This window comes from Lithobates pipiens, unplaced genomic scaffold (genome assembly GCF_037356315.1).
Source record: "Lithobates pipiens isolate NorthernLeopardFrog02 unplaced genomic scaffold, aLitPip1_a1.2 Scaffold_23, whole genome shotgun sequence".
Lineage (NCBI taxonomy): Eukaryota > Metazoa > Chordata > Amphibia > Anura > Ranidae > Lithobates > Lithobates pipiens.
This window is the reverse complement of record NW_027507785.1, coordinates 170,017,496-170,031,215: the sequence shown is the minus strand read 5'-3', so window position 1 is coordinate 170,031,215 and position 13,720 is coordinate 170,017,496.

The window sequence follows — 13,720 nt, the reverse complement described above, 5'->3', positions numbered from 1 at the left end:
TGGCTGCATATGTCTGAGGAGGGTGCCCCGGAGGTGGTGCTGATCGCCTGTGGGCTAGATCCACGCATCTTTCTGCAGCCATTTTTACTTGCTTGAATTTTTTTTTTATCCATTATGGGCGTGAGTGGGGCCTCGTGTCTAAATTTTGCCTAAGGCCTCACAAAGCCTAGAGCCGCCTCTGAATATACTTGCCCGTATATACCACGTCATACAATGCACGTTCATCTCATCTCACCTCTTACAGCTACCCACCACAGTCTATGGGTACCTTAGCCTGGAGTGTTCGTTTTTAAATTACCTGTCTTTGCACTGCAGGTACCCAGGCTCACTCGCTACTTACACTTGGGTGGTGTTGGTAATCAGGTACATTCTAACGGCATCACTGCATTTACATCTATATACTGAGTCAGGCACAAAGGGTGTTGTTTTTTTCCCTTTTTGGGGTGGTCTGGCCTCATTTTCTCCAGTTTGTTTCCTTAGCTCTTGACATGTTGCACAATTCGGAGAGCGACAAATTCACATTCATCTCACCAACCCCACATTGTGGTTCAGAGCATGCTAGCATCCCATCGTTAAAAGAAGTTGCACGATTCCTAAGCTCATAGCAGAGCTCCGTCACATGAGTGTTTCCCATCCACAGCCAGAAAGGCAGAACTTTTCAGACTGTTATTTCCAGCTCCATTTTAACCGCTTCCATCCACCAGCGCAGAACACGCACCCGTGCATGATTCCTTAACTCGGTGGTTAATACGCTCGGCACGTCCATGCATCAATTGCAAGACAGGATGAAGGTGATTGAAGTCCGCTCAGCTAGAGCTGAGTTGTCAGCTACACCCCCAGCTCGTGCTCTTCCAAGCCCTGCTATAGGTAATGTCATCTCTTTACCATCGGCAGCTCCTTCACCTTTAGCAGTGTTGCCTTCAGTGTCTCAGGCCCACTTCATTCCTACCAACATCAAAAAGGATATTCTGGAGGGGAAAGATGTTAACCTGACCTCTCTGCTAATAGCATCCCAGGACAATACTGAAAATAGATCTTATGCTTGTGGGGGAGTCTCATGGTGCTCAAAATGAAGGATCCCAGGCTTAGCCGCAAACTCAGCATGGCAGAATTTGTTCTGGCTTTTGGTATTTTCAGAGACATTGTCTGTTCTATTAGAACTTTACCTACACAAGGTGGTGGATTTGGCGCACAAGTACGGCGGTTTCATATTCTAAGATTTTTATCGGCCCTTTGCTGTAAAGGTGGCAGCCACTTGGGCGCAGCTCCAGGTGGTGACATGTTGGAGCAATATTGACATGGACCTATTTTGCAGGCATTTTGTCAACCAGAAATCCTTTGTGTGTGCCAATTGTCAGTCATCAGCACATACCACAGCTTGGTGCCCCAGTTTTGAGTCCTCTAGTCATACAGGGACTACCAAGCAGGTGGCTGGGGGATCTTCTACAGGACTGTCAGGTCAGGTAGACAAACTGGGTAGACCCATCCATTACCTAGGTAAGGCGCAGCTGTGCAACAATTATAACTACACAGGCTGCAATTACAACCAATGCAGGCTTTTGCCCATCTGCACTAATTGCTTCAGAGCTCACCCTAAGTCTGCCTGTCTTGTCAAGCCTGCCAGTTTATTGTGACTAAGGATGAGCCGAACACCCCCTGGTTCGGTTCGCACCAGAACTTTCGAACGGACCCCAAATTCGTACGAACTTTAGAACCCCATTGAAGTCTATGGGACTCGAACGTTCGAAATTAAAAGTGCTAATTTTAACGGCTAATATGCAAGATACTGTCCTAAAAAGGGTTTGGGGACCTGGCTCCTGCCCCAGGGGACATGGGTCAATGCCTAAAATGTTTTTAAAAATGACCGTTTTGGCGGGAGCACTGATTTTAATGATGATTAAAGTGAAAAAAAAAGTGAAATATTCCTTTAAATATGGTGCCTGGGGGGTGTCTGTAGTATGCCTGTGAAGTGCCACGTGTTTCCCGTGTTTAGAACAGTCCCTGCACAAAATGACATTAAACGGAAATAACATCATTTAAAACTGCTTGCGGTTTTAATGTTATATCTGGTTCCTGCAATATGGTTGAAAATCATTGAGAAAAATGGCATGGGTAGCCCTCCCTGCCCATTACCAGCCCCTTTGGGTCTTGCACGCATATTAAGGGGAACCCAGTACCCATATTAAAAAAAGGAAATATGTGTGGCCCCCAGGCCCTATATACTCAGAACAGCAGTATACAGGCGGTGCAAACAAGACAGGGTATACAGGCGGTGCAAACAAGACAGGGACTGTGTAGGTTTGTTGTGTTAAGTTGAATCTGTTTGTAATTTTCAACTGGTACATTTTTAAAGTGTAGCTCCAGTCAAAAAAACTATTTTTAAGCTTTTTGGAAAACATAGGGAAGGGTAATCACCCCTGTATAATTTGTTTTGTTGTCCATCTTTTTTCATCTCACTTGCTGTTGTCTCCTTCCGTTTGCAAGTAGGAGATGTTTGTAAATTGGATGTTTGAAAGTAGGGGCCTGCCCTATATGCTCTGCAGAAATGGCGGAACAAGGTGTTGGTTTTGCCACAACATTGTAAGCCCTGAAAGTGACTCTTGTTGGGCGCTGGAGCGCCCTGCTGTGAACGATTATATCAAGAATTGTAATTACATGCCATTGTTGAACAGTGGTAGAAAAATTTACCTTTGGTGGTTGTGGTGCTGGTGCCACAACACTATAAGTCCTCACAGTTACTCTGGGTGGGCACAGGAACGGGCCCTCCTGTGAAATATTATATCAAGAATTGTAATTACATTTACATAAAATTGGGCCTTAGGCACTGGTGCTGGTGCCACGACACTGCAACCTCTCCCATATACTCTAGTTTTATTGCAGGAATTAGCCCTGCTGCAAAGCATTGCATCAAAAATTGTAATTAAACGCCCCTGTTAAACAGGGGCAGAAAAATTGGGCTGATGGCATCACCCAGAACCAGAAATGTTCTTCCAACATATCAGCGGAGGAGGAAGAGGATAGACAATCAACATAACAGGACAGTCACTCAGCATCAGCATAGGCAGTCTTGAAGGGATGTGATATTTCAAAAAAAATTATTCGGTTACATCAGCTTCAGGTGCTTGGTAGCTGTGGGTGATCCAAGACTGATTCATCTTGATGAAGGTCAGTCGATCAACTGATTCGGTGGACAGGCGCACCCTGTGATCGGTAACAAAGCCACCAGCAGCACTGAAGGTGCGTTCCGAAAGAACGCTGGATGCAGGACAGGCCAGTAGCTCAACTGCATACTGTGCAAGCTCTGGCCAGTGATCCATCCTCAAGACCCAGTAAGCCAGAGGATTTTCGGTGGGAAAGGTGTCCAAGTCTGACCTTGCCCCTAGGTATTCCTGCACCATGTAAATCAGATGCTGGCGATGGTTGCTGGGACCGATCATACCTTGGGGCTGCGGACTAAAAAATTGTCTGAAAGCATCAGTCAGACGGCCACCTTCTCCACCGCTCCTTCTGACCGATGCCTCAGCAACACATTGTCCAGGACCAGGAGTTTGTAACCTCTCAGTCTCTGGGAACGCGTTGCACAGACCTTTCTGCAAGGCCTCCCGGAGATGTCTCATCCTCTGCTCCCTCTGCGATGGCAAGATAAGGTCGGCAACCTTACCCTTGTACCGTGGATCAAGGAGAGTGGCCAGCCAGTAATGGTCCCTCTCCTTGATCCGAAAAATACGAGCATCCTTCCGCAGGCTTTGCAGGATCAGGGAGGCCATGCAGCGTAGGTTAGCTGAGGCATTCGGTCCGGAGTCCTCTGGGTCACTAAGGACAACATGATCCACAGCTACCTCCTCCCAGCCACGTACAAGTCCACGTGTTTCTTGGGACTGTAAATCATCCCTACAAGACTGCCGCTGCTGAGTGCCAGCCTCCACCTCCATGCTGACACAATCATCCTCCTCCTCCTCTTCCTCCTCCTCATCCTCTTCCTGTGTGATGGGTGGCACAGCAGGAACACTGTCTGGATAAAGGGGGCCTTGAGAGGCAAGGAAGTCCTCCTCTTCCTGCCTCTGTTCTGCCTCAAGTGCCCTGTCCATTATTCCACGCAGCGTATGCTCCAAGAGGTGGACAAGAGGTACAGTGTCACTGATGCATGCACTGTCACTGCTCACCATCCTTGTGGCCTCCTCAAACGATGAAACGACAGTGCATGCATCCCTGATCATGCCCCACTGGTGTGGTGAGAAAAAACCGAGCTCCCCTGACCCTGTCCTGGTGCCGTAGTCGCACGGGTACTCATTGATGGCCCTCTGCTGCGTGTGCAGCCGCTGCAGCATGGCCAACGTTGAGTTCCACCTGGTGGGCATGTGACATATAAGGCGGTTCTTGGGCAGGTTCAACTCCTTTTGGAGCTCAGCCAGCCGAGCACAGGCATTAAATGATCGGCGGAAATGCACACAGACTTTCCTGGCCTGCTTTAGGACATCCTGTAAGCCCGGGTACCTGCCCAAGAACCGCTGCACCACCAGGTTAAGGACGTGAGCTACACAGGGCACATGGGTCAGTTGTCCCTGTCGGAGGGCGGAGAGGAGGTTGGTGCCATTGTCGCAAACCACCATTCCTGGTTTAAGCTGGCATGGCGTCAACCACCTCTCGGCCTGCCCCTGCAGAGCTGACAAAACATCCGCCCCAGTGTGGCTCCTGTCCCCCAAACAAACCAGCGCAAGCACGGCATGGCATCGTTTTGCCTGCGTACTTGCGTAGCCCCTGGAACCCCTATGGAGCACTGCTGGTTCTGAAGACAGAGCACTGGAAGAGGCCATGGAGGAAGAAGAAGAGGAGGGGGTGGAGGAGAGAGGTGTGTCACAACCAATAGTAGCATTTTGGAGGCGTGGAGGCGGAACAACCCCAACACTACTGCACCTTGTCCTGCATCCTTCCCAGCTGCCAGAAGAGTGACCCAATGGGCCGTGAAAGACAGGTAACGTCCCTGTCCATGCCTGCTGGACCATGAGTCAGCGGTAATATGCACCTTACCGCTGACCGCCCTGTCCAGCGAGGCAAGGACATTGCCTTCCACATGCCGGTAGAGAGCCGGAATCGCCTTCCGTGAGAAAAAGTTTTAAAGCGGTGTGATTCAGTCGGTGTGCTGCCCCTAAGCTGGCCCCCGGAGGGCATCCTGCCTCGTTGGACATGTGCCTCCTCCTCCTCCTCTCTCCTACCAGGCACCCACATGGAGTCAGTGCCCTCATCATCCCCTCCCTCTTCATCGCTGTAGCAAACCTGGCAGTATGCTGCAGCTTGTGGAACATGACTGCCAGATTGCTGTCCTTTTTGAGCATCCCCTCTCTCTGCATTCATGCTACTGCCTTCCTCTAGCTGAGTGTCATCATCAGAGCCTACAAAACACTGGGCATCCTCCTGGAGCATGTACCCAACACTATGCTCAAAGAGTTCAGGAGACGTGGTGGGTCTAGGGAAGGAGTCACTGATGATGACATTGAGACGAGGGAAGACGATGCGTTGGCAGCTGCTTTGCTAGTACCCTGAGACTGGGTGAGAGAGGATGAGGAGGATGAAGAGGGCTTGGTCATCCACTCTACCAAGTCGTTGGCATGTTGCGGTTCAACATGTTCAGCTGCCGAAAAGAAGGACAAGCATGTCCCATGGCCACGTGCTGATGACAATGCACTGCGTCCACGACCAGCACTGTTGTCTCTAGACACAGAGCCTGCTTGCTCTCTTTTATCGGCTCGCGCCTGTCTGCCTCTCCTTGCTGGCCTTCCAGACATGGTAATGGCCTGAAGGGAGTTGGGTAAAACAGCAGTTGGCTAGTGTATATTGTGCTGGAGGCACACAACACCTACTAACTTCTGCAGATGCCTTTATTATAGAACACCAGAGATAAAGGGGTATACTGTACTGGAGGCACACAACACCCACTAAGCCCTGCAGATGGCTCTATTAGAGAACAGCAATAAAGGGTAGATACAGGTGTATATTGTGCTGGAGGCACACAACACCCACTAACTCCTGCAGATGCCTTTATTATAGAACACCAGAGATAAAGGGGTATACTGTACTGGAGGCACACAACACCCACTAAGCCCTGCAGATGGCTCTATTAGAGAACAGCAATAAAGGGTAGATACAGGTGTATATTGTGCTGGAGGCACACAACACCCACTAACTCCTGCAGATGCCTTTATTATAGAACACCAGAGATAAAGACTGTAATGGAGGCACACAACACCCACTAAGCCCTGCAGATGGCTCTATTAGAGAACAGCAATAAAGGGTAGATACAGGTGTATATTGTGCTGGAGGCACAAAACACCCACTAACTCCTGCAGATGCCTTTATTATAGAACACCAGAGATAAAGGGGTATATACAGATGTATACTGTGCTGTGCTGGAGGCACACAAAACTTCCAATAACTCCTGCAGATGGCAGATGGCTCAAATAGAGAAGAGCTATGTAGGTGGATATAGCGGTGTGTACTGGGTACAGAGCACGCAGACAGCACGCACAAGCTCCTAACACTACTGACTGCAAGCTCTATTATAAAAGATAGATCACTAGCTATATAGGTGAGGTGAATATAGCGGTGTATACTGCGGTCAGGGCACGCAGACAACAACCAGTACAGAAGAGCAAGATCGAAAATCGTCCGATAACGATCGGTGTATACTGTGTTGAAGGTACACAGAACACCCACTAACTGCTTCAGACGCCAACACACTACACAAGGCCGCCGCGCTGGCGGCCTTATATAGTGTGGGGCGTGTACTACACAGCCTGAGCTATGATTGACCACAGGCATCCTGCCTGTGGCCAATCATGGCTCTCCTCGCTGCTGGCGCTGTGATTGGCCAAGCATGCGGGGTCACAGTGCATGCTTGGCCAATCATGAGCCAGCAATGCACTGCGATGACGCAGTGCATTGTGGGCCGTGAGCGCCACACGAATTTGGCATGAACGGCCCATAATGTTCGGAATTCGCCAAACGGTCGAACAGCCGAAGTTCGAGTCGAACGTATGTTCGACTCGAACACGAAGCTCATCCCTAATCATGACTATGCCAGGTCAAAGCTAGGTGCTTGTCTTGTTAAACACCCATCCACCGCTTTCAGATAGTTCCTGCTGGAGGTTTTTCAGCAGGCTTTTACACAGGCCTTATCACTCTTCCAACGGAATCTTTTGAATGTAGAAACTTGATGTAGGCACACAGTCACCCCGGCATTGTTGATGATTCACTGGAAGCTGAAGTGTCCAAGCAGTTCCTGATTGGTCCATTTCTTTGACCACCATTCTATATGTGGAGAGTCAGCCCCAATTGGGTGGTATGTGGAAAGTTTTCTAATAAATATCGGTTGACATACAACTTGTCTGCGCCTCATTCATCTCACGTTCCAAGCCTCAATTCCCTTATTCCCTCCGAGGAGTTTTCACTAAAGTACTCATTTGTGGATTTGGCTATACGTGCTGTATTTTACAGTTAGGCAGGGGTATTTGGTTTTCTAAAGCTGATATTACCCATATTTTTAAGCTGCTTCCTATCAGACCTGACCAATGGTGTGGCATTAAATGTAGCGGGCAGTATTCTATCACCACCAGGTTGACCTTTGGGTCAAAAACCAGCCCTTGCTTGTTTGACACTAGGGATGAGCTTCGTGTTCGAGTCGAACATACGTTCGACTCGAACATCGGCTGTTCGCCCGTTCGGCGAATTCCGAACGTTATGGGCCGTTCGTGCCAAATTCGTGTGGTGCTCACGGGCCACAATGCACTGCGATGGCGCAGTGCATTGCTGGCTCATGATTGGCCAAGCATGCACTGTGACCCCACATGCTTGGCCAATCACAGCGCCGGCAGCGAGGAGAGCCATGATTGGCCACAGGCAGGATGCCTGTGGCCAATCATAGCTCAGGCTGTGTAGTACACGCCCCACACTATATAAGGCCGCCAGCACGGCGGCCTTGTGTAGTGTGTTGGCGTCTGTAGCAGTTAGTGGGTGTTCTGTGTACCTTCAACACAATATACACCGATCGTTATCGGCCAATTTTTCGTTCTTGCTCTTCTGTAGTGGTTGTTGTCTGCGTGCCCTGACCGCAGTATACACCGCTATATTCACCTATATAGCTAGCGATATATCTATCTTTTATAATAGAGCTTTCAGTCAGTGTTAGGAGATTGTGCGTGCTGTCTGCGTGCTCTGAACGCAGTATACACCGCTATATCCACCTATATAGCTAACTATCTTGCTCGTTTTAAATAGAGCTTTCAGTCAGTGTTAGGAGATTGTGTGTGCTGTCTGCGTGCTCTGAACGCAGTATACACCGCTATATCCACCTATATAGCTAACTAACTATCTTGCTCGTTTTAAATAGAGCTTTCAGTCAGCAGTAGGAGATTATGCGTGCTGTCTGCGTGCTCTGAACGCAGTATACACTGCTATATCCACCTATATAGCTAACTATCTTGCTCGTTTTAAATAGAGCTTTCAGTCAGTGTTAGGAGATTGAGCTACACTTTAAAAATGTACCAGTTTAAAATTACAAACAGATTCAACTTAACACAACAAATCTACACAGTCCCTGTCTTGTTTGCACCGCCTGTATACTGCTGTTCTGAGTATATAGGGCCTGGGGGGCCACACGTATTTCCTTTTTTTAATATGGGTAAGGGGTCCCCCTTAATATGCGTACAAGACCCAAAGGGGCTGGTAATGGGCAGGGAGGGCTACCCATGCCATTTTTCTCAATGATTTTCAACCATATTGCAGGAACCAGATATAACATTAAAACCGCAAGCAGTTTTAAATGACGTTATTTACGTTAAATGTAATTTTGTGCAGGGACTGTTCTAAACACGGGAAACACGTGGCACTTCATAGGCATACTACAGACACCCCCCAGGCACGATATTTAAAGGAATAATTCACTTTTTTTTCACTTTAATCGTCATTAAAATCAGTGCTCCCGCCAAAACGGCAATTTTTAAAACTTTTTTTTGCATTGACCCATGTCCCCTGGGGCAGGAGCCAGGTCCCCAAACCCTTTTTAGGACAGTATCTTGTATATTAGCCGTTAAAATTAGCACTTTTAATTTCGAACGTTCGAGTCCCATAGACTTCAATGGGGTTCTAACGTTCGTACGAATTTGGGGTCCGTTCGAAAGTTCTGGTGCGAACCGAACCGGGGGGTGTTTGGCTCATCCCTATTTGACACCTTTGTCCTGTCGAGAAATGTCCTCCAACGGATAGTGTCCGCCCTATACTGCACAGGCACAGCGCAGTACGGAGGACAAAGGAGATGCCGAAAGTCTCCGAACATGAACAGCTGTTCATGAGCTCTGCACGGTGCCTGCGCAATTAATAGTACATTCTGTCACACGCTCTTGATGCTCATACAACTCTGCAAGGAGCAGTGTGTGCCTACAGAATGGGCAGAGCTCATTACACAACTGAGGGAGTTTTCAATGATGCCCCCAGCTGATAAGGGGCGGGTAGTTAAATTTTACATACATAACACAAGCAATTTCAATACTTTACTGTGCCCATAGGCATTGATAAACCTACCCTTCAGTTGTGTAACCATGCCCCACAAAGATCCGCCCATTTGAGAAATCCACCCCCACGAGAATTGGGAGCGTGTGACAGAGTGTACTATTAATTGCGCAGGAGCCGTGTAGAGCTCATGAACTGCACCTGCACAGTACAGGGCGGAAACTATCTGATGGGGGGAACTTTCTTGTCAGAACAACCTTTGCCTAGGCACTTCATTGGATCTTGGGTAATTATAAAGGTTGTCAGAGGATAATTCATTATCTTGATGATTTCCTGCTGCTGGAAGACCCTGGTGACCCGCAGTGGCTCACAGAGCTGTTTTCAGAGTTAAATGGCCCCTTGTCTGCACATAGAATGGAAGGTCCGACCAAAGTTATCACTTTTTTGGGCATCGCTCTCGACTCCAATCGCATGATTGCGAGTCTGCCTTTGGAGAAACTGGTCAGGATACGCCAGACCATTCATCTTTTTGTCTGATACCCAGTCTGTTCCAAAAGGGACTTGCATTCACTTACTTCCCTTCTATCAGGATTCTAACTCGGTTGTCAAGTTACAAGCAGATGCTTGAACCGATTTAATCATGTGGGACCAGTTCCTGTATGACTAGAATGGCATCTCAATGTTTATCTTGCAACCATCGGATAGGTCGCCCATTGTTTTCAGACGCTGCTGCCTCAGTCGGCTTTGCAGCCATGTTTGGTTGGCCAGCCGTTGGCCCCCTGAAGGTTTTTCGTCTGTCGAAGTTTACTCTTACTTCAGCATTGTTCGAAATGTATCCAATTATGGCAGCAGCAGTCACATGGGGTCCAGTTTGGTCAGGCAACTCAGTCATCTTCTTTAGGGATAATTTGGCCACAGCCAAAATTGTTAATAAAAGGTAGATCGGGGTCCTTTCTCATCATGTCCTTCATGAGCAGGTTGACATGGCTGGGCTTGACATACAAGTTTAATTTTCTGGGAGAGTTCATCAGTGGGGATCTTAATGGTGCAGCTGATGATTTATCTTGTCTCAATTTTTCTTACAGCATCCGGAAGCAGAACTGATGGGCAAGCCAGTTCCCCCTTACTCACTACTGGTCATGGATTAAACACATTCTGGTCTCAGGCGATCGATCTGGCTAATAGGTCTTTATTCAGAAATACACTAGAAAGATACACTATGGGTTTGAAGACTTTCCTCAGGTTTATATTTTTATACCCTTGCAGTTGCCCTGAGGATATCAATTATGTTATGGCTTTCACTGCGTATTGCCATAGCAAATTGGCATTGTCCGCCAATACCATCAAGTTGTATTTGTCGGGTGTGCAGCACTTCAGGTCCCTGCAGACTCCTGACAGTCTGTCCATTTTTGCGGCTCACCATCTCAAAGCCATACTAAGGGGTATTCAGAGACCAGGGGAGTTCACATTTGTCTCGTCAACCAATCACTGGCCAGATTTTCCGTGATAATTCAGACTTACAGTCTCCTTCCCTTTTGGTGCAGGTGCCAATCTAGTGCTCAAGGCAGCTATTTATCTGAGTTTCTTTGGATTCCTCATGACCCAGGGAAGTGTCCCAGGCTGTCATGCACCTGTTCTGCTCAGAGGTAGTCTCACGATCATCACGATTTACAACTTCCCAATAACAAGATAAAAACAGACAGGCCAGGGGTTTGTGGTAAAAGAGTACAGAACCAACATTAATTGGTGCCCGGTTGGAGTGTTTGACTCTCTCTGCAATCATTTCGTAACAACTCCGCCAGACAGCCCTCTGCTCCCCTTTCCCATGCATCCCCCCCACTTCAAAACAGTTTATTTCTTATGTTAGGATCTTACTTGCCAAATTAGGTTTAAATCCAAAGCAATTTTCTGGACATTCCTTTAGGATCAGAGCAGCGTCCAAGCAGGGGACAATCACTTTAACCACTTGCCGACCAGCCATTGTCATTGTACTGCAGCAGGTCGGCTCGTTCCCATGAATCGCAATCATTGTGTGACAGGGGAGATCACCCAGATCTGTGTGTTTCCCCAGGCAGCCCATCCCCCAAACAGAACACACCTGCAGGGAACATATTAAACCCCTTGATCTCCCCTGATGTTAACCCCTTCCCTGCCAGTGTCATACAATGTTAGTGCATATTTTTAGCACTGATTACTGCAATAAAGTCACTGGTTCCCAAAAAAAGTGTCAAATATCAGTTAGGTGCCCGACCTGTCTGCTGCAATCTTACAGTCCCACTAAAAATCGCATCTATTTTGTACACACTATAACTTTTGCGCAAACCAATGAATATATGCTTATTGTGATTTTTGTTACCAAAAATATATAGAATATATCTCGGCCTAAACGGAGAAAGACTTTTTTATATATATATTTGTTTCTATTTATTATAACAAAAAGCTTTTTTTTTTTTTTTTTTCAAAATTGTCGCTATTTTTTTTTGTTTATAGCGCAAAAAATAAAACAGCAGAGGTGATCAAATACCACCAAAAGAAAGCCCTATTTTGTTTGGGTACAACATCGCACGACCACACAATTGTCAGTTAAATCGACTCAGTGCCATATCGCAAAAAATGGCCTGGTCATTAAGGGAGTAAATCCTTCCCGTCCTTAAGTGGTTAAAATTGCATGTGTTCTTGAAATGGCAACAAATGTCAGTACCCTATACTGTTCATAAGCAATGTATTAAAAGTCAGGTTATCAGTTTCGAGTGAAACCTTGAGTTATGGAGCTTATAATTTTTGTGCTACACATATTACATATCACAATGCATGCCAATCAGTGATTTTGTGCACAGGCACCCACAATGCATGCATTTATGTTCATTGATGCATATATGTGGGGGCAGGCTCAAATTTTATTGGGATTTAAGTATTTGGGTATGACTATTTTTTAACCATCATATAGGGGACAGAAGACCCCTATGATCATTTTTGGTCACGGGTTCTCTTTAATGAGACATCATGTCCCACCTGCCCACCAAGGAAACTAATGGCATGCAGATCGTAATCCATTAGTTCCTTCTCCAGCCATACTGGCTTAGGAAAAGTTACGTGGATCACTAGTAGGAAGGGGAGATCAGCGAATGAACTTCATCCCACTTGTACCTGGTGGCACTCACCATGCTAGTCCCAGGTCCACGCACAGTCCAGGAAACATGGCGGAGGGGTCTAGCAGTTACCTGGGTGTGTGAAGTAATCCATCCATTTGTCAGATTTTCACGCTCCCAACAGCCGGAAATGTTTGTAAAATGTCCCAAAGTCACTGATGTACAACATACATTGATGGCAGTATTTATGCTTTAACATACTTTAAAATAATTGCTAAACCCAAAAATAAGTTTGTAGGCTTTCAAATCAAGAAAAACTAAACCTTTAGAACAGGAAAAGGTTGGGACTGCTACGTTTGTCTTTAAAGAGGAACTGCAGTCTGTTCACATCATTTGTAATTTAAAAAAAAAAAAAAAAAAAAAAAAAAAAACATCTTTTCCATTCTGAAACTTCCCTCCAACTACTTTGCATATTATTTTATATGTACTGCGATTCTGTACTTGCCAAATATGCTGCAGAAATCTTCCTCCACTCAGTCTGGCTGCAACCATTTTAACTGTGGGCAGCTGAAGCTGATGCCTGTTCATTTCCTGGATTTACACAGACACACACCTCCAGTCCTACAGCTTTCATTGGCCCCCTTATGACTCATCCACCCTCCCTTCCTGGCAAACTCTCATGAGAGTGAGAGAGCTGTGCATGATATTATAAGCCTAGTCTTTTTACCAGACAAGAAACAGGAAGTGGGCTGTATAAGGTATTTAATGGCAGAAAAAAAAAAAATGTTTTACTATCCAAAGTTAAAACAACAAAGGACAGAAGATTTAATAGATGGGAAATTGAAAAAAAAAAAAAATATATGACTGAAGGTCTGCTTTAAGGGTCCTTCAACATAAAACCGATTGGAAATTGTAAACTGTTGAGCTTAGTGGCACTGGGAGGCGAGTGGGTGCGAAATCAGAGGATGGAAGATTTCAACGAAATCTTTAGCCAGCAGCAAGGGACACATCTTAAAGTTAATGTGATGTGTCCCTTGTGCTGATTTTACTAAAAAAATAAAACTAAAAAAATAAAAAAAAATAAAAAAGATTTTCTGACAAAATTATAGGCTTTAAGGAATCGAGGGGGT